At 39.8% G+C, this 18,317-nt stretch overlaps 1 long non-coding RNA gene across 1 annotated transcript in view; it reads right to left on the bottom strand.

The window, feature by feature from the left end:
• Positions 1-13,681, bottom strand: part of LOC138443246 (uncharacterized) — a 121,388-nt gene extending 107,707 nt beyond the window's left edge. The window contains exon 1 of the long non-coding RNA XR_011258040.1: positions 13,366-13,681. This is a non-coding gene — a long non-coding RNA (uncharacterized lncRNA). The remainder of the gene's footprint in view (positions 1-13,365) is intronic.
• Positions 13,682-18,317: the final 4,636 nt, after the last annotated feature.

Below are 18,317 nucleotides of genomic sequence, written 5' to 3'. Positions count from 1 at the left end.
TGTACTTACTTAGTTCTTTATAGGTTTTTGACTCTAACAAAATCTTTGCCAATAATATGGCACCACCATATGCTTGCAATGAGAGAAACACTATTTGGGGACAAATGGACTCCAGAGAATTAACATATTTCAAAGCCTGTCAATATTACCAAGAGGGAGTCAGACATTCTTTATATAGTATCATCGTCTTATACTTTTTAGTTAAAATAGATCCACTGATCTACAGAATGCTTCTAATTTCAACTCTATGTAAATAGAAAAGGAGAATTGAGTTGGGCCTATTAAAGAAACAGAGTGTACTTAAGCAAACATATGACTCTTTCTTTATTCACCTTTTTGAAAAGGTGAAATAGCCTCTGTTCTCTGTCTTTTCCTTTCTGACATGCTGTTCAGTTCAGTCCAGTCGCTCAGTCGTGTCTGACTCTTTGTGACCCCACGGACTGCAGCACACCAGGCTTCCCTGTCCATCGCCAGTTCCCGAAACTTGCTCAAACTCATGTCCATCGAGTGAGTGATGCCACCCAATCATCTCATCTTCTGTGGTCCCCTTCTCCTCCTGCCTTCAATCTTTCCCAGCATCAGGGTCTTTTCCAATGAGTCAGTTCTTCACATCAGGTGGCCAAAGTTTTGGAGTTTCAGCTTCAGCATCAGTCCTTCTAATGAATATTCAGGATTGATTTCCTTTAGGATGGACTGGTTGGATCTCCTTGCAGTCCAAGGGACTCTCAAGAGTCTTCTTCAACTCCACAGTTCAAAAGCATCAGCTTTCTTTATGGTCCAACTCTCACATTGATACATGGCTACTGAAAAAACCATAGCTTTGACTAGATGGACCTTTGTTGGCAAAGTAATGTCCCTGCTTTTTAATACACTGTCTAGGTAGGTCATAGCTTGTCTTCCAAGGAGCAAGTGCCTTTTAATTTCATGGCTGCCATCACCATCTGCAGTGATTTTGGAGCCCAAGAAAATAAATTATGCCACTGTTTCCATTTTTTTCCCCATCTATCTGCCATGAAGTGATGGGACCAGATGCCATGATCTTAGTTTTCTGAATGTTGACATGCTGGTGACTTTAATATTCACAATTCAAGGAACCATAACTAAGAACAAAGTTTAAAATTTGTTGCATGTGGTTGAAAAACAAGGAAGGGCTCTGCTGTCATAATAACCTTTGAATCTGTTGTAATAAACTTTTGGCATTTTGTCTCATGGATTGATTTCTTATTTGAACAAATATTCCTTTCTAGAACCTATTAATTATGCACAAAATCATTAATTCATTGCTTTAGTCCAAGCCCAGGAAACAAACTTTGCAAAAGCTCTCTAATCTTGACTGAGATTTAATTTTGCATGTGCTAAGAAGAGAAGTAGGATGGTGTAAAATGGAAATGAGGGATGTAAGGCTACAGAGCCTGTGTAGCCATGGGCCTTTCTCTTGGGTTATGACTTTAATAATCTTACACTTGACAGAAAGGCCAAGAAAGAAAATAAGGGTGATGGTTCTGAGGTCTACTTTTTCCTGACTGTTAGAAATTACTGTACAATTTAATCTTAAAATTGGAGTCATGACACTCACTTTTGCCATTTTATCCTTAAAGTCATAGACTGAAAATTGTTATTAAAATTATTATTATATGTGTCCATGGATCCCTGAATCAGTGGTATTAAGTGGATGGGAGATGTTTCTGAGTTAAGATTAGGATCAGCAGTGTATAACAGAAAATCTTAAGATGACAGTGACTTAAACAATGTAGATGAGTCTTATTCTCTCACACACAAAAGAAGTACCAAGGTCTAGGGCTGATGAGGTGACTCGACAGAGTCATCAGGAACCCACAATCTTTCCAGGCCTCTGTGTCGTCATCCCTATGATGCGATCCTTGTTCACGAAAACCCCTACAAGTCTTCTAATTACATCTACCAGACAGCAAATTGAGGAGACTCTCTTAGGGGAATTCTATCCCCAAACTTGACTTAAGAATTACATTATATCTCATTGGCTGAAACTCAATGACACAGCCAAAATCAGCAGCAAAGGAAAGGCTGAGAAATGTGCCTTTAGCTGGGCAGCAACATACCCAACTAAAAATGTGATTTCCTATGGTCAAGAAGCAGAACATATGTAATGGGAAGTGGCTCACAGTTTCTGTGAAAAATATTGCAGTAAGTTAATTCTAGAAGGAAATGTTAGAGAGCTGAAAAGATTCTGTGAAATAATCCCCAACCTTTGAGGAACCTATGCTTGTGTTCTCTAAGTTTTCTGTTTCTATGGGTAATGCAAGTAATATACACAGGTTATATTATCAAATCCATGTTTTGATAATGCAGGACTTGCGAAAACCGATCATAGAAAGGGAAGGACATATGAGAATTAAGACAAGATGTCAGACCTGCTACTGTTGCCAGACCACTCTTCTGCTGACACTCTAGAAGTTACACGTCATTACTGTGGGTGTTATGCACATATAATATTTCATATTCCACTACATATTCTACTTTCATCTTCCACTACAAGCAAAAGACAAGGTTACATGCAAGGGCAAGGTAATGCCAGGTGCAGGGGAGACGCATCCATCTAACACAACCAAAAAGATGGCGCTAGACCTGCAGTTCAGTTCATGGGAAAACCTATTACCTAGATAGCTTAAGAGAAAACTTATGTTTAGAATAGCACATCCGTGAAAAGCAGCTTTGCCAAATACCATGATAAAAGTCAAAGAATGCTGAAGAAGCACTGAAAAAAGTCATAAATGAAGGCGGAACTCAGGAGGAAAGGCCTGCGGATTGGCAGCACTGAGAGTGTGGTTGAGAGAAGTTTCCAGGCCAGATGCCAAGTGGAGGATTCACACTGGCTGAGGGCTCTGCTAGTTCTCTTCTCACAAGGTTAGTTTTGAACCTGTCGCAAGGTTTAGCAGAAAAGACGTGCAATCTATTCACCTGTTGTTCCAGAAAAAGTTTAAAGCAAGGGTCAGAGTCATCTGTCCATTCATAAAGGCCAAATGATGAAAATTTAAATAGAAACAAAGGGAAGAATCACAGACACCCACTTGTAGATGTCAGAAAGGACAGCTCTTCATGGTCTTTTGCTCTTTGCTCCAGCTGTAAGGGAATCCCAGGTCAGGTCCACACCGCCTGTTGCTGACAGTGGTTCAATGGCCCTGTATGCCCTGAGTCTTCTCAGCGATTGCTGTGAAAACTGCAACCTTTTTGACTTTACAGTTTTATTTAGTCTCACTCCAAGGAGTGGATCCCTCTTTCTCACTGACCTGAAACAACCCCTCTGCAGCTGTGGTCTTGAGAAAAATCCTCTGTAAAGTTTCGGACAAAGACAGAAATGGAATCATGAAAGACTCTGAGACGTTCCCTTGCCTGGGATCCCAAAGTCTCCTCAGATGGTTGAGTGAGAGCCAAGAGTGCAGAATGAGGGGTCAGTGTTTGTTCTCAGATCTGAGCCACCCTGCAGCCCCACCTAATGGCTTTACTCCCAATGTACAAAGAGAAGAGTCCAAAGATTCAGACCATGTATATCACTAACACTTGTAAGATGTTGACCCCTCCCCCAGCTTTACCTCTGTATCTCAAACCTTTCCAATATGATTTCTAGTTTCCTAGGCTTTGTCCCACTCTAATAACAAATCTAGGCACAATTAAAGAGGACTGAAATGCTCTAGCTCTTAAACCACCTGCCTGTGGCAGGCCAAAGACAATACGTACCCATCTTCTTACAGATTCCACCAAGCTGTACTTGGAATACCTGTACTACTACACAGGTAGCCACTTACAGCAAGCTGCAGCAGAGACTAGTAAGTGGAGTTGGGCTTGGCTGTGAGAGCAAACAAAGAAATCAAGCTGACCTTCTAGCTATGTGCAAAACTGAATTCTTATTTGAATGCTGCTGCTGCTGCTAAGTCATTTCAGTCGTGTCCAACTCTGTGCGACCCCATAGACGGCAGCCCACCAGGCTCCCCCAGCCCTGGGATTCTCCAGGCAAGAATACTGGAGTGGGTTGCCGTTTCCTTTTCCCTTACTTGAATGACTACAAAGGAAATATGCTCAGAAATACAAAAACTAATGTTTTCATGTGATTGAATACATCTATAATTTGGCCTTGGCACTTGAACTCAGTTATCTCTAAAACATGCAGATATTATTATATGCACTCACATACTCATATAATACTCCTGTATTATATGCACTCATAGCTTTCTAAGGAAGGCAACAAATACACGCCAATTTTGAGTAGCAAAAGGAAAACATGTTTTCCTGAATCCAGAAATATACTTATTAGCCATTAATGGAAAAGTAAAGCATCCTCCTTTGCTATGCAATTGGGTATCAAGCTTCACCTGTTGGAAGAGATGGAATCCATTTACAGCTATGAGCATAATGTAAAAAGAGAATGTACCTAGAGACAAAGACTTTCAGCTATTAATTTATTTAAAAGTTTCTCAATCTGTTCTTCATCAAAATGTAAGCAACTGAGACTCAGAGTTTGTACCTTTTTTTCCAACTTCTATATATCCAGAATGTTTAGAAGGTAAGGTTACTTAGCTTACGATAACATTACATTATAAGGCTCTTGTATTGCCTTATACAATTCAATAATCTCCAAACAAAGTTCCTCCTCCTGGTATAATCTAGCCTACGTTCCCAGCCACTGTGAAGTGAGTTCACCAGAAGTTTAACGGAAGTACTATAGGCTATTTGTAGGTCTGATCCATGAAACTTTCCAACAGGCCATCCTCTGTGCTCTTATCCTTCATCAGCTTCATGAAAATAAGCACAGTGACTTTGAAAATTACATGGTAAAGATGATAGAACCGTAAGACACAGAGAGCCTGGGTCTCTGCATCAAGGCTCTTAGGAAAGCAGTCAATCAGCTATGCACAGGTCTGACAGGGTTCACTCTTCATTCCTGGCATGTGGCATTTTTTCTTTTCTGGGCTCTGCTGTGATATAAAAGTTTTGAATTCTACTTCATTCAGCATTCCTATATAACTGCATTAAGAGAACATTAAGCATTAGTTAGCTCAATCTACCATGTCCCTGGAACGAGAACTATATTAATACGTGTGTATTATTAGTGCTCTGGTAAGTAGCAAGACTGATAATTCAGGTAGGTTGAGATCTTACAGTGCCTCTTGTCATAATTATAACATATCATATTTCACTGTATCTATTACAATTGACTCTCTGCTTGATTGTTGGATGACTTGGGTTTCCTACCCTCACAAACATTTGGGAATTGGCCTGATCACAAGAAAGAGTTTACACTTTGTGTGCCCCCCTTGGGGGAAGGGGATATCTCTACTTGGAGCCCAACATATTCAAGTGATCTGTCCAAACTCTTGGAGTGGGATGCAATCTTTAAAAAGTGTACTATTACTTGTTAACCTGCAAGAGAGAGGGAAATGGCATAAGAAATAGCGTAGACACATAGAAGAAAGAACAGAATGCACAGTGGTTGAGCAAAAGAATAGTCCTTAAAGGTAGGTGCAATCATAGTGTAACTGGAAGTTAGACATTGTAGCTTCACCATCTACTAGCTGTGTAACCCTCGGCAAGTTACCAAACTTCTCTAAATATCAGTTTTCATATCAGTGAATACAGAATGATAAAATTAGCTACCTTGTAAATTGTTATTTGGGTGAGACAACACAGGTAAATCACTTTAAATGGAGCCTGGAAGAAAACAAGTACTAAATATATGCTCAATATTATTATTTAAAATTATGCTAGAAGTGAAGGGGAGGCAAAATGGCAAAAGTGGTTGGTTGCTGGAAGTACCTAAAAAGGCACCTTTCCAGCCCTCTTTGGCACGCAAGCCTGTTATTATCTAATCATTCACCAACTCTGACTTAGCTGACTCTGGACTCTCAAGTCCAGTCCTTGCTGTGAAGTTGAGAGCCATGAAAACCCACAGGTCATGGGGCAGAACTAGGCCAGCTCTCCCCTCTGAGATCCTCCATAACATGATGGTCACCAGGGCTCACTGTCAACCAGCTGCCACCGCCACGTTTTGATAGACTCAAAACCCTTATGATTCCATCTCCAGTGCTGGTGTCAAGGCTCACATACACATAAATGTGCTCCTGAGTTCCCGAGATAACTTACAGAAGCCACTTTGGAAAGATCCAGCCGTTGGCTTTGAAGACCATCTTTTTATCTTTTAACAGATGCTGTTCTAATGAAACTTGGTCACTGGTTCATTTAAGTACATACCTGGTCCTCAATAAGTGAGAGCTATTACTAGCACCAATTTCTTTAGTCACTATGCTATTTACTTAAAGTCTTTACATTTTCATATGATTTCAAACATCCTGACATTTTGTGTTTGGCCCAAACTCCATGAGGTTTTAAATTTTTAACACAAATGAGATTTATGAGTCAATTTCCGGCAGAATCTGCAGCCTTTAGCATCTCTAGTGTAAGAGAAATGACCCATAACAAGATACAAAAATGAAAAGGAACAAGCAATCAGTTTCAGAAGAAGCTGCGGAAGTACAATAAATGCAGGAGAAGAGAGTTTCTGGTATTGCAAGAGATGGGGTATCTGGAGAAATGAGATCCTGGGAGTAGCATTACTTATGTCTCAGCAGACTTTCTCTGCAATATTATCCTGTGGCCTTGGCTGGCTTCTGTCCTTCCATTAGCCCACTGGGTGGTCTTGGCTTGACAGAGATCATGACCATCTCCCACACACATTTCTTTGTTCTCTTCTCTCTTGGGCAGGCCCATTATATTAGAGAATGCAGAAAAGCAGAGTTGGACACTGATCTCTGGGCTGACAAGAGCAATCTGAGCCATCTCATCTTTTTCTATTCCTATTAAATCAATCACAAGCACAAACATTCGCCCACAGTCTTTGGAGCTCAAAGACAAGGAGCCAGACCAGCAGGAAATGAGGCCAAGGCCATAGGAAGATATTTTCCCGTCTGTTCTCAGTTTTCTTCTCTGGTCTTTGAGTTTTGAGTGTGAGCCATAAAGAGAGATGGATTCTATTTACTCCAATGCCTGAAGGAAGGGCTGTGGATAGGAAGGGGCCTTTGTCAACAAAGTAAACTAGACAAACTCCTCTTCAGTGATCCATCCAAAACTCTGGGGTTTGTGACCAGCCTCACCCCATCTCCTTGACTTGATGGTAAGGCAGCTGAGCTCCAGTCAGTGACACCCAAATTGCCAGTAATGTGGAAAATTCAATTCTACTGCTTAGAAACTGACAGTACTGAGAAATTATCATCCTAAACATTTCACAGTGACTTCCTGGTATATCATGATTGACATCATGATATGTCTTGACATGACTTAATAGAATGGTATTATCCTCACATCCATATTGATACTTGTGATTCAGTTCTTATTATGAGGTCTTAAGGGATAAAGATATTCTCTTGATTAATAATGCTGGGCTAGGACTGACCTTTTCAAATCCACTTTTATTCTAGTCATTGCTGCCGTGATATAGACAGAGGATACCTGGAATAAAACCCACTCTGGCTGAGTGCAAAAAGGTCTTTGATCACATATTTAGTTCTAGTTCGGACAAAAACATGAAGAAGAAAATAGCCCCCTCTTGTTTCCACCAGCAGTCCCCCATATCACTGCCTTCAACACTGTTTCAAACAAGGGCTTTCCTCCCTTATTTAATTAAGTAGAGCTTCACCAGAGAGGCCCGTACTTTGATTCTGCAACTATTACTTGAGCTTCTTTCTGTAGCATCCATCCTTGGACAATGAATGAACTAAGATTAATTTCTAGCTTACATAATGTCCCTTGCACAAGAATATGTTTGCACTCTAGAATATTGACACTGGCAAATCAAGCCAGGCTTTTGGCAGGTTTCTTGGATAAACACTGCCAAGCTGGCTAACTTCCTATACTAGTCTTTTTTGGAAAATACCTAGAACACTTTCCAAGAAATTAGTTTAGGTCAGTCAGAGTTTATTCTGGATAATACTGTTGGTTGTTGCATAAGAATCTAAGTCAGGATTGACTCCCTTTCAGACCCGAATCAGTTAATACTGATATATCACATGGGCTTTTTTTGCTCAGAAGGTAATACAAGTTTTATTTCTGAGGGACTCAAATTGGCCATGATCTCACTACTAACGCTGAGGCTTTGAGGGGACACTGAAAATAAGAGAAACAGTGCTCTCCAAATAATTTGGAAAGCTAAGGATTTCTCTATGTCCACCCCTTTCCTGGATGATGGAAGCAAGTATTCTAGTGGGGAAGACCACAAGAGGTCAGTGGCTGAGTTTGAACCTGGTTCTCACAGTTACTAGCTGATTATAGGAGCTAGATCAGTGGGATACAGCATTCTGTGGACCAATGTTCATGTCCAATTTCAACAAAGCTAAGGCTACTTGGAACTTCAGTTCATCACAAAATGGATGCTTCTAGTCCAACAACAATTTAATTATTTTGATAATTTCGATATCGAAGTTTTTAGCTGACAAAGTTTTTCTAAATTGGACATTATGTTAGTGAATCAATAATTTCCCAGTAATGTCAGTTACTGGACTGATTCTGTGGTCATGATGCTGTAAATTTGTAATGGAAAGTAGTCACTTTCCACTTAGGTTAACTGAGGAACAATATTTACAGTTCTGCTAGACTCAGAGACTGCTGATAGTGATGTTGCCATTGAGGATTTAATTTTATTTTTTCTATTTAGCAGTAATTTACTGAGGTAAAGACTTACCATATACCAGAAGATATAATTTTGATGAAGCAATGCTGCAAACTGAAGCTTTGTGCACTGCTTTGAGAAAGTGCTTTCTGTTTTTAAAAAACAACTTAAAATTATGCTACATAAAATTAATGATTTTCACAGTCATAATGAGCTATTGCACAATTTTACAGACTGCTCAAATTTCAACATGTAAACACATAAGTAGATTTTCTCTTTGTGTCTAGGACGCTTTACTATATTTTGAAAGTGAATATTCAGTTATTGATAGTAAACTCAACTAGTGTGTCTTGTTTGTTTAACTGTCATTACACAGATTAGATATTAACACAGATTAGATATTATTATACCTTGATGGTTCATATTATTGTGTATCAGAAATATTTTCAGAAATTTTAAAAACCTTGAAGGTCTTCCAAAGGCTAAGGTTGAAGACCAGCTCAAAGAGAAAATGTTGGTCAAATCTTTAGATTGAAATTAAGCTATGTAAGGCTGAGCAGGTTTTTTATCTTTTGAAGCTTTCTCTGAGAAAGTGCCCCATCGGAGAAAGTGGGACATCACTTCTTCTCTCCACTTCTTTGTGTGTGTGTGTGTGTGTGTTTATAAGTTACTTTTTATTTTTTTTTAATTTTTATTTTTTTTAATTTTTATTTTTACTTTATTTTACTTTACAATACTGTCTTGGTTTTGCCATACATTGACATGAATCCACCACGGGTGTACATGTGATCCCAAACATGCTTGACTGTTGTAAAGATAAGTAAGTAAGTTTAGTCACTCAGTTGTGTCCAACTCTTCGTGACCCCATGGACTGTAGCCCATCAGGCTCCTCTGTCAATGGAATTTTCCAGGCAAGAATATTGGAGTGGGCTGCCATTTCCTTCTCCACAGGATCTTCCCAACCCGGGGATGGAATCCTGATCACTTGCATTGCAAGCAGATTCTTTACTCTCTGAGCCACCAGGGCAGCCCTGGTGCTAGACAATAAAGGTATAAGTTCTTATAAATTAAAGGTACGTGCTAGACAATAAATGCATAAGTCCTTAAGTAAATGTTTATGTATACAAAATGTCCTATTCTGACTTATTTCAGAAACGCCAGCACATCTTCTGTTACACAAGCATGAGAACAAGGGCTGCGTGTTGGTGTAATTGATGCTTGGAGATGCTTTTTTCCTCAAAATCTCCTTGCCAGGAACCCATCATTAAGCCACTTTTTGTAGTGCCGAGTGTGTCGCTTTCTTCCCCAGACACAACCCACTTCCGGCTCTGACTGCTTCATGCTGGGTCTGTATAATTAACCTCAGCGGCTCTGTCTCGGGGCCACCCTTTACCATTCTGTCCAGAACACCAGGGCCAGGTTCATCTTCCAACAGATTTTTATCGCACCCCCTTAAACTCAAATTCTGCTCCCCACTGCTTACTATTAATAGATAAAGGCTGAACTGCCTTCAAAGTCCTTCCTAATTTGGTTCCAGCCTACACATAGAATCTTACTACTTCTTTCCTGGTCGGTATGAGCCAATCAGATATTTTGCTTCCCCTTCACATGATTTTTTGCTTTTCTGAGTCAACATCTCTCTTTATACTGTGTCTTTGACATAAAATGCCCTTTCTCCTTTCCTCTGAACAGAAATCTTGCCAGTCAATTCACCTCATTCACAGAGCTTGTATTTTTATACATAACCCATGTGGGTATTCATATGTGTGCAAGTACATATCTATGAATTTCACTTCATTCCAACTACATAAACAATATAGGCTCTTTTTAAAAATTAATATATAAAGCTATGAGGAAAAAAATAAAAATTTATTGGACTCAATCTTAAGACAACCACTATGAACATTCCAGTGACTTTCTTGTACTTCTATATGTACAAATATACGGATGTATTTGAAAAGATAGTGAAGTCGCTCAGTCGTGTCCGACTCTGCCCAACCCCACGGACTGTAGTCTGCCAGGCTCCTTTGTCTAATGGGATTCTCCAGGCAGGAATACTGGAGGGGGTTGCCATTTTCTTCTCCAGGAGATCTTTCCGACCCAAGGATCAAACCTGGGTCTCCCACACTGCAGGCAGACTCTTTACTCTCTGAGCCACAAGGGAAGCCTAATATATATTTAGCTCAGTATATAATGAGATAAGATTATACCTACTTATCATATTCACTTTTAGATGTAAATAAAGATTTGCTTTTGGTTTATTGCACAGCTTCCTCCTTATCCTCTTTTTCCACTATTTCCTCTAATAAACTCAGCTCAGGTAACTGATGTTAAAAACTTGCTGTATATTATCCCATACGTTATTAGGTTTATATCATCATATGCATACTGTATGTTATCAGTAAATGTTTAAAGTAGTCTCATAAATGTATAATGGAAATTTCCTCCACTTAACACAGAACTAATGCATTTAAACGTATATCTATTTTCTTTGTTCACATAGCCACAGATAAATATAATCTTATATAAATGCATGCTTATTCTCAGAGTTACCCTTTTTTTACCATCTTTATTTGCTTTCTGTTCCTTTCTTTTTTTCTTTAGCTTCCTTTTTTTGAGGGGTGGGCATTCATTCTCTTCCTCTAATTCATCCTTTTTGATGGCTGCATAATGTTACATATACACATACCTATCTCTATTTTACTAGCTACCTGTCGAAGGCTATCCATTCTGTTTCCAATTTTTTGTACCAAGATAATACTACAGTGAGCATGTATGTGTATGGTTTGTGTATAGTGTGTGTGTGTGAATTCTTGATTTTAATTTGATGTATTAGATTTCCAAGTCAAAGGAAATACGTATTTCTGCCTTTAATTGATATTAACAAGTTGCTTTCCAAAGGCTGTAGAATTCATATTTTCATTAGCAATGCATCTTTATACATTTATCTGAGTCTTATCTGAGAATTAATGTGATTCTTTCACTGCCATTTTATTTACATTTTCACAACTACTATAGACTTCCTCTTTAGTGAATTGCCTATTTCTATCATTTGCTCACATTTAAATTCCGTTGTCTTTTTCTAACTAGTATGTAAAAGCAATTTGTATATTACTGTAGAAGGCAGCCTTCCAGAAAGGATCTGACTTTGCATGCTAGTATTCATGCTCTTACGTAATCCCCTCCTCTGAGTGTGGGCTCTATCTAGTGATTTACTTCTAAAGATTAGTATATAACAAAAGTGACAGAATACCACTTCTGTGATTATGTCACAGAGACCATGACTTCCATTTTGCTCATACTCTTTCTGTGGCTCTTCTCATGTGCTTTCTCTGATGGAGAGGGCCACCTGGCATGGAACTAAGGTGGCCTTACAGCCAAAGACCCGTGAGAAGCTGAGGCCCTTATTCCAATATTCCTCAAGAAAATAAATGCTGCAAACATTAATATAAGCTTGGCGGCAGATTCTTCCCAATTCAAGCCTGCAAATGAGACTGCAGCCTGGCTAACATCTTGACTGCAATCTTGTGAGGGGCCCTAAAGCCAAGGACACAGTTCATTTGTGCCTGGATTCCTGACCCCTGGGTTTCCCTGATAGCTCAACTGGTAAAGAATCCACCTGCAATGCAGGAGACCATGGTTTGATTCCTGGGTCAGGAAGATCCACTGGAGAAGGGATAGGCTAAAATTCCAGTATTCTTGGGGTTCTCTTGTGGCTCAGCTGGTAAAGAATCCCCCTGCAATGAGTTCGATCCCTGGGTTGGAAAGATCCCCTGGAGAAGGGAATGGCTACCCACTCCAGTATTCTGGCCTGGAGAATTCCAAGGACTATATAGTCTATGGGGTTGCAAAGAGTCGGACATGACAGAGTGACTTTGACTTTCACTTCCTGATCCACAGAAACTGTGAGTAACAAAGGTGTATTGTTTTAAGCTGCTAAGTTTGGGGGTTATTTATTTTGTAGAATTAGATAACTAATACAATTATATATGCTAAATTTGAGGGGGTAGCTATATATTGCAAATATGTTTCCTGAGCTTTTGTTTATCGATTTTGTTTATGACATCATTTTCTTAAACATCTATTTCTTTCTTATGACATCTATTAAGTTAATACAGGATTAAACTTTTTACATAATTTATTGTGTCTATTCTTTCCTTGGCTTTTAGACTTGATAGAGTATTAGGATTGGGATAGGATTAGATTTAGGGTTATGAGGTCACTCCAACCCTCTAAGGATGGAAATAAACATGTTAGCTACAGATTTTCTTTAAAATATGTTTTAGAGTTCTTTCTTCTAGATTTTATGTTGGCAAAAAGTTTCCCAGTTATTCTCTAGTTCTTGCTTTATACTGTCATTTTAAAAAAATAAGGTAACATCTTTAGGTACAATTATTAGGTAATAAATCACTCTCTCTTGGAAAACAATATTATTTTCTGTGCTGTAGGCGATCAGAGCAAATATTGGGGGTTAAGTTGTAAAGTCAAAGAGGAAAGTGATAATCATGTTTTTTCAAAGTAATTCTAGAGAATTTCTTAAATAGAACCTAGACTAGAATATGTGTGGTTTGGCATAAAAGTTCCTCTAAGGTAAAACACACAATACTGTACAGGATATAACACAGTGTAAACATGCAAAATATAATCCTACAGGGTATTAAATTATGGAATAGCAAGATAAGAAAAAGGATGCATTTAACAAAGCAGGAGAAACAATGATGGCGAATACTCACCATGCATCCTGGGTATTCTTGCCCAGCTCTGATAGTAATAACGTTGACCACCATGATGACTGATGCTGACAACAAAGATGAGTTCACTGTCTGTGAGATGAGATTTGAGATGATAAAGATGGGTGTAGTACACACTCCAGGGATTCATTTTCTTCCTCCTGGACAACACTATTGTAGGTCACGTGAGCAGTAAAGAGACTTGCTCATAATATTTAAATTATTATTTTCTCAGCTCTCACTTTTCTTCTTGCTCTCTCTTAAGTAGCTCATCTATCATTAATTTCATGGAAGTCAAACACACATTTATGCTTTCCCCCTGTATGTGGTATAAGCAGTTCAGCTGACCCCAAACGATAGTCAGTTGACAGACTTCAGTGTCGGTGGCAACATCCTGCAAAATGGAAGATCACAAGAAAAAAGTTCATCTGTGGTGCTCACACTTGGAGGAGAATTTGCTTGTTTTATTTTGCTAGGTTTCAATTTCTATTCAGTAGGAGGAAAACAATTTATACTTTATGGTTATAATACATGGAAACTTGGATTAACTGATATGATATTTCTACAGCAACTTACTCCAGGGATGTTTTTTCACTTCTTACAACTAACATGTTAGGTTGCTGCTCGGGTGAACTGAGGTTAGGGGAATGGTCAGTGTAAATTCTCTGAGATGCTGAGACATGATGTGAAAGATAAAACCAATGGAACATCTGACCTTTCATAGGAGGAGGGTCTCCTCTTCAAATGCAAGGTGTAAAGTAGGAAAGGGATGTGAATAAGATCATCTGTACCATTTTTCTAGACCACATAAAATGCGTTAATATACAACATTTGTTTTTCTCTTTCTGACTTACTTCACTCTATGATGCTCTCTAAATCCATCCACATCTCTACAAATGGTCCAGTTTCATTCTTGTTTATGGCTGAGTAATATTCCATGTGTATATGCCTCACATCTTCTTTATCCATTCCTCTGTTGATGGACATTCAAGTTGCTTCCGTGTCCTGGCTATTGTAAATAGTGCTGCGGTGAAAGAGAAAACAAACACATCAACACCAAGGTGGGGAAGGGGCAGGGTGTGATGGACTGGGACGTACTGGGATTGACATATGTACACTGTTGATACTATGGATAAAGCAGATAACTAATGAGAACCTCCTGTCTAGCTCAGGGAACTCTACTCAATGCTCTGTGAAGAACTAAATGGGAAGAAAATCCCCCAAATGGGATGGAAATCCACAAAAGAGGGGATATATATATATATATATGTATGTATAGCTGATTCACTTTGCCATTCAGCAGAAACACTGTAAAGCAACTACACTCCAATTAAAAAATAATTTTTTAAAAAGGGAAAGGGATGTGAGAGCAAGTCAGTGTAGAGATTTGGAGCGTTCCAATTTGATGAGATAGGTAAGGGAGTCAGAAGTTTGGGGGGAGTTTTGAGAGGGAAATCAGAATATGAGTTGACTAGGGAAACAGAGAAGATTGGCAGGCTCCCAGCTGAAGATGAGGACCATATTTCCATGGAGACTAGCATCTGCCCAGTTGGGGGGACTTTCTCTAGTAGTGTAGCAGCCTGGATTTAGGACTGGGAAGGCCTTCATTTCAGGAAAAATATTTAGGAAGGACAATAACAGAAACCTGAAGAGAGAACGAACTTGCAGATACCAAGGTGTTAATACCCAAAGGTAAGATTGACTAAAAAGTGAGAAGTATATGTCCCCAAGGCAGTGGGACCAGGCCCTCGTGTAGAGGCCCTGGGGATCCTGACTGTGTGGAGGCCCAGTGAACATGAAGCTGCAAGCATTAGTGTCATCAATGAAAGCCTAATGTGGAGTCAACCATTCTTACAGTCTTTTGTCAACATTCTATTGGAAACGTTGGTTATGAATTTTTATGACCCCACATAGGAGTTCCTCTTCTACTTTTTGCACACAGGGAAGGCTAAGCCACAAGTTGACTTGATGAGAAGGAGTCCTGTTTCCTCATGGGAATAGAGGGGCCTCTAATAGTGGTCCACTTCCACTTTCCACAGAATTTTAACAGGTTAAGTCAAGCATCAAGCAAATTCTCAGGGAACAGAGCCATAGTTGTGTGACTCACCCAAGAAAAAAACTTATGCCAGGCATGCTAGAGCAGATGTCTTACCCCAGCCAATGGGCAGTATATTTTCAGTCAAGATTTAGAAAAGACATGCAAAGAAGACCTCTGCTTGCCTGGGTCACAGAACACAAAGGTCAATAAACATCTTTGCTTTTAATAGACGGCATGGGAGAACAGGAAACTGAGCAGGCTTTAGTTTTTGACATTTACTTTCTATGGGATTTCCAGGAAATTCCTTTACTTAGAGCCTGAATGTTGCAACGACTTTCTTAGACTCTAAAGTCTCTCTCCCAGAAATAATAGCACTGGTTGTAGATAATGAAATAGTCTTTCCTAAGACACAGTGCATGGCACATAATAACATTCAGTAAAAGCTGACCCTTGCATGGGCCTGTTTATCTTCTATAAAATACAGTTCTGAGGCTCATATCTTTTCCACCTCTGGAATTCTAAGATTCTGCAATGGAAACCATTTTTGGTCATTGTACCATAGCTAGGATGAGCAATCGTTTTCTGGAAAAATGTAGGTAGTAATTGTTTAGGCTTTGCATGCCAGACAGCCTTCATTGTGACTACCCACTCTGGCACTACAACAGGAAAACAGCCACAGACAACACTGAAAGGAACAGGCATGGCTGTCTTCCAGCGAAACATTATTCGCAAAACTAGAGCCACGGCCTAGATTTGGCCCACAGGAAATAATGTGCTGACCTCTGTTTCACAGAATAAAAAATGTGGACTAAAGAAGTGAAAAGCAATTTTTGATAGAAAAAAAAGTACACGGGAAATCATGTACTGTAAAATTGTATAAGCTTATGGTACATTTAACTCAAAAACTTTTTTTTTTTGTAATGAGCATATGAAAGAAAGCAGATGTTCCACAACAAAGGTGGATAATAGAAATATAATAAAGAGAGTTGGACATGACTTAGCAACTAAACCACCAAACAGCTTTCACAAACTTAAAGATTTATAAATATTTTACTGGCATAAATATGGAAAATAAGTGAAATGGAAAACAATGGCCCAGAAATTCCCTTTTGCTACAAGTTGAAAGAAGGCAAGAAGATAGCAATCATGCAAACAGCATGAGAAGCCCAGATTGTAGCTAAAAGCTAATGCTGCATTTGACTCCATAATTAAGGAGACAGTTATGCATTAAACTGGCTCAAACCCTTGCAGGGTGATTGCTCAACCTTCTAATCACATTCAATCTGATCTGGTCATCTGAATATTACAATGACTGGACTGTAGGCTGTTTTCCTTATGAACTTGGGTCAGAGACTAGCAACCAGTCCTTCATGGTATCTGGAAACCTTAATAAGGAGTATCAAACTGTATGGTAAGCCCAACTCGAAGTTATGTCAAGGAAAGAAAAAGAAGAAAAATGCAATGAATAAAGAAAAAGAGACAAGCAAGGTACAAAGCAAGAAATACTAGTGGAGCAGCAGCGAAGGGTAGAGTCCAGATGCCTCGTATAGACATTCAGTGCAGGGATAATGTGAGAAATCACTGCCTGTAGCAACCACCATGCCTCACCCTGGCCCCGCTACAGATGTCTGCATGTCACAACTGCCTTTTCCTCCCTGCCAGGTCTCCCCTAGGTGGTTCTCTTAACTAGAGTTTATTCATCCAAAAAAGAGCAAACAGGATAATATTTGAGCAAATAATTGACTCCCAGTATTTTTCCATCTTCTCATTTCAAGCCTTCTAACACTTTGCTTGCATCAGGGATTTTGCACACCAGAAAACTTGACATCAAAGGCCAAAAAGGCTTTTTGTGAAAGCTCAACCCCTCTGAAGAAATTGTGCCAGGTGTCCCAGAGAGGAAAGAGAGACAAGATGGTGACTTCCAAGGGGAAGAGAGATTTCCCAAAATGGTAAGGATGAGGGTCAGCACCTCTCTAATGTGGGGCTCAGCTGCTGCTCCTCGACAGAAGCCTGGGGAGAGAACAGGCCCAAGGATGATAGCGGACAGCATCTGGGAAAGGTGGCCCTCTGCAGAAGGGGCTCCTTCCCTGGCTCCAGGGTGAACCCGAGGATGGCCTCGGGGGCCAATGGCCCCAGCTGGGCTGAAACAACACGCATCACACCAGCAGCCAGCAAGGAACCGGCCCACAACCAGAGGGGCCAACCTGTGTCCTTGAGTAAGTTCCTTTGCCCAGGTCCTGAAAGTAGAGAGTCCCAATAATGAGTGAAATTGTATTTCCCTCCAGCCTTAATGGAGGAGGGCTCAGGGCAGATTTAAGCTGATTTAAAGATATGAAGAAACATAACGATTCCTGCAAAATATCATCTGTGGGCTGATATTCATATACCAACAAATGTTTGGGAATGGGGGGAGGTGGGAAAGAAGAGGGGCTTATGTTCCACTTGGCACAGTCTCTGATCCAGAACTAGCAAGCTCCCTGAGGTACTTATTAGGTGTGTGGAGGCAGTGTGACCGCAGTGGCTGGGAAAGAGCAGAGGGCTGCTTTATAAATCCTTCAGCGGGTAAATGAATGCCCAGAAAAACAGAGAGTGGGTGGAGTAACATAATTGAAAACAGCTGAACTGCAAAGTGGGCCTAATTTTTTTCTGAACTAAGAATGAGTAAAATGTCTTTTCAAGAACTGGGTATAAAAATGGAACCAGGAGATAAAGAAAACCCACTATATTTAGTTGTTCACACACACGCACGGTTAATATAGTAGCCGGCGATGCATTAAGAAAATCTCCTCCTGTACTTGTCTTAGCTTGCCTAGTTGTGCGATGATCCAGCCCTTGGAGATGGGAGAACAAAAGCCTCCTGACCCAAGAGCCTGTGGGCCCGTCTGATGGGAAAGCATAACCCCTCAGGGGACTCCAC

The sequence above is a fragment of the Ovis canadensis genome, chromosome 7 (genome assembly GCF_042477335.2).
Source record: "Ovis canadensis isolate MfBH-ARS-UI-01 breed Bighorn chromosome 7, ARS-UI_OviCan_v2, whole genome shotgun sequence".
NCBI classification, from domain to species: domain Eukaryota; kingdom Metazoa; phylum Chordata; class Mammalia; order Artiodactyla; family Bovidae; genus Ovis; species Ovis canadensis.
This window is presented reverse-complemented; position numbering and strand designations above follow the sequence as displayed.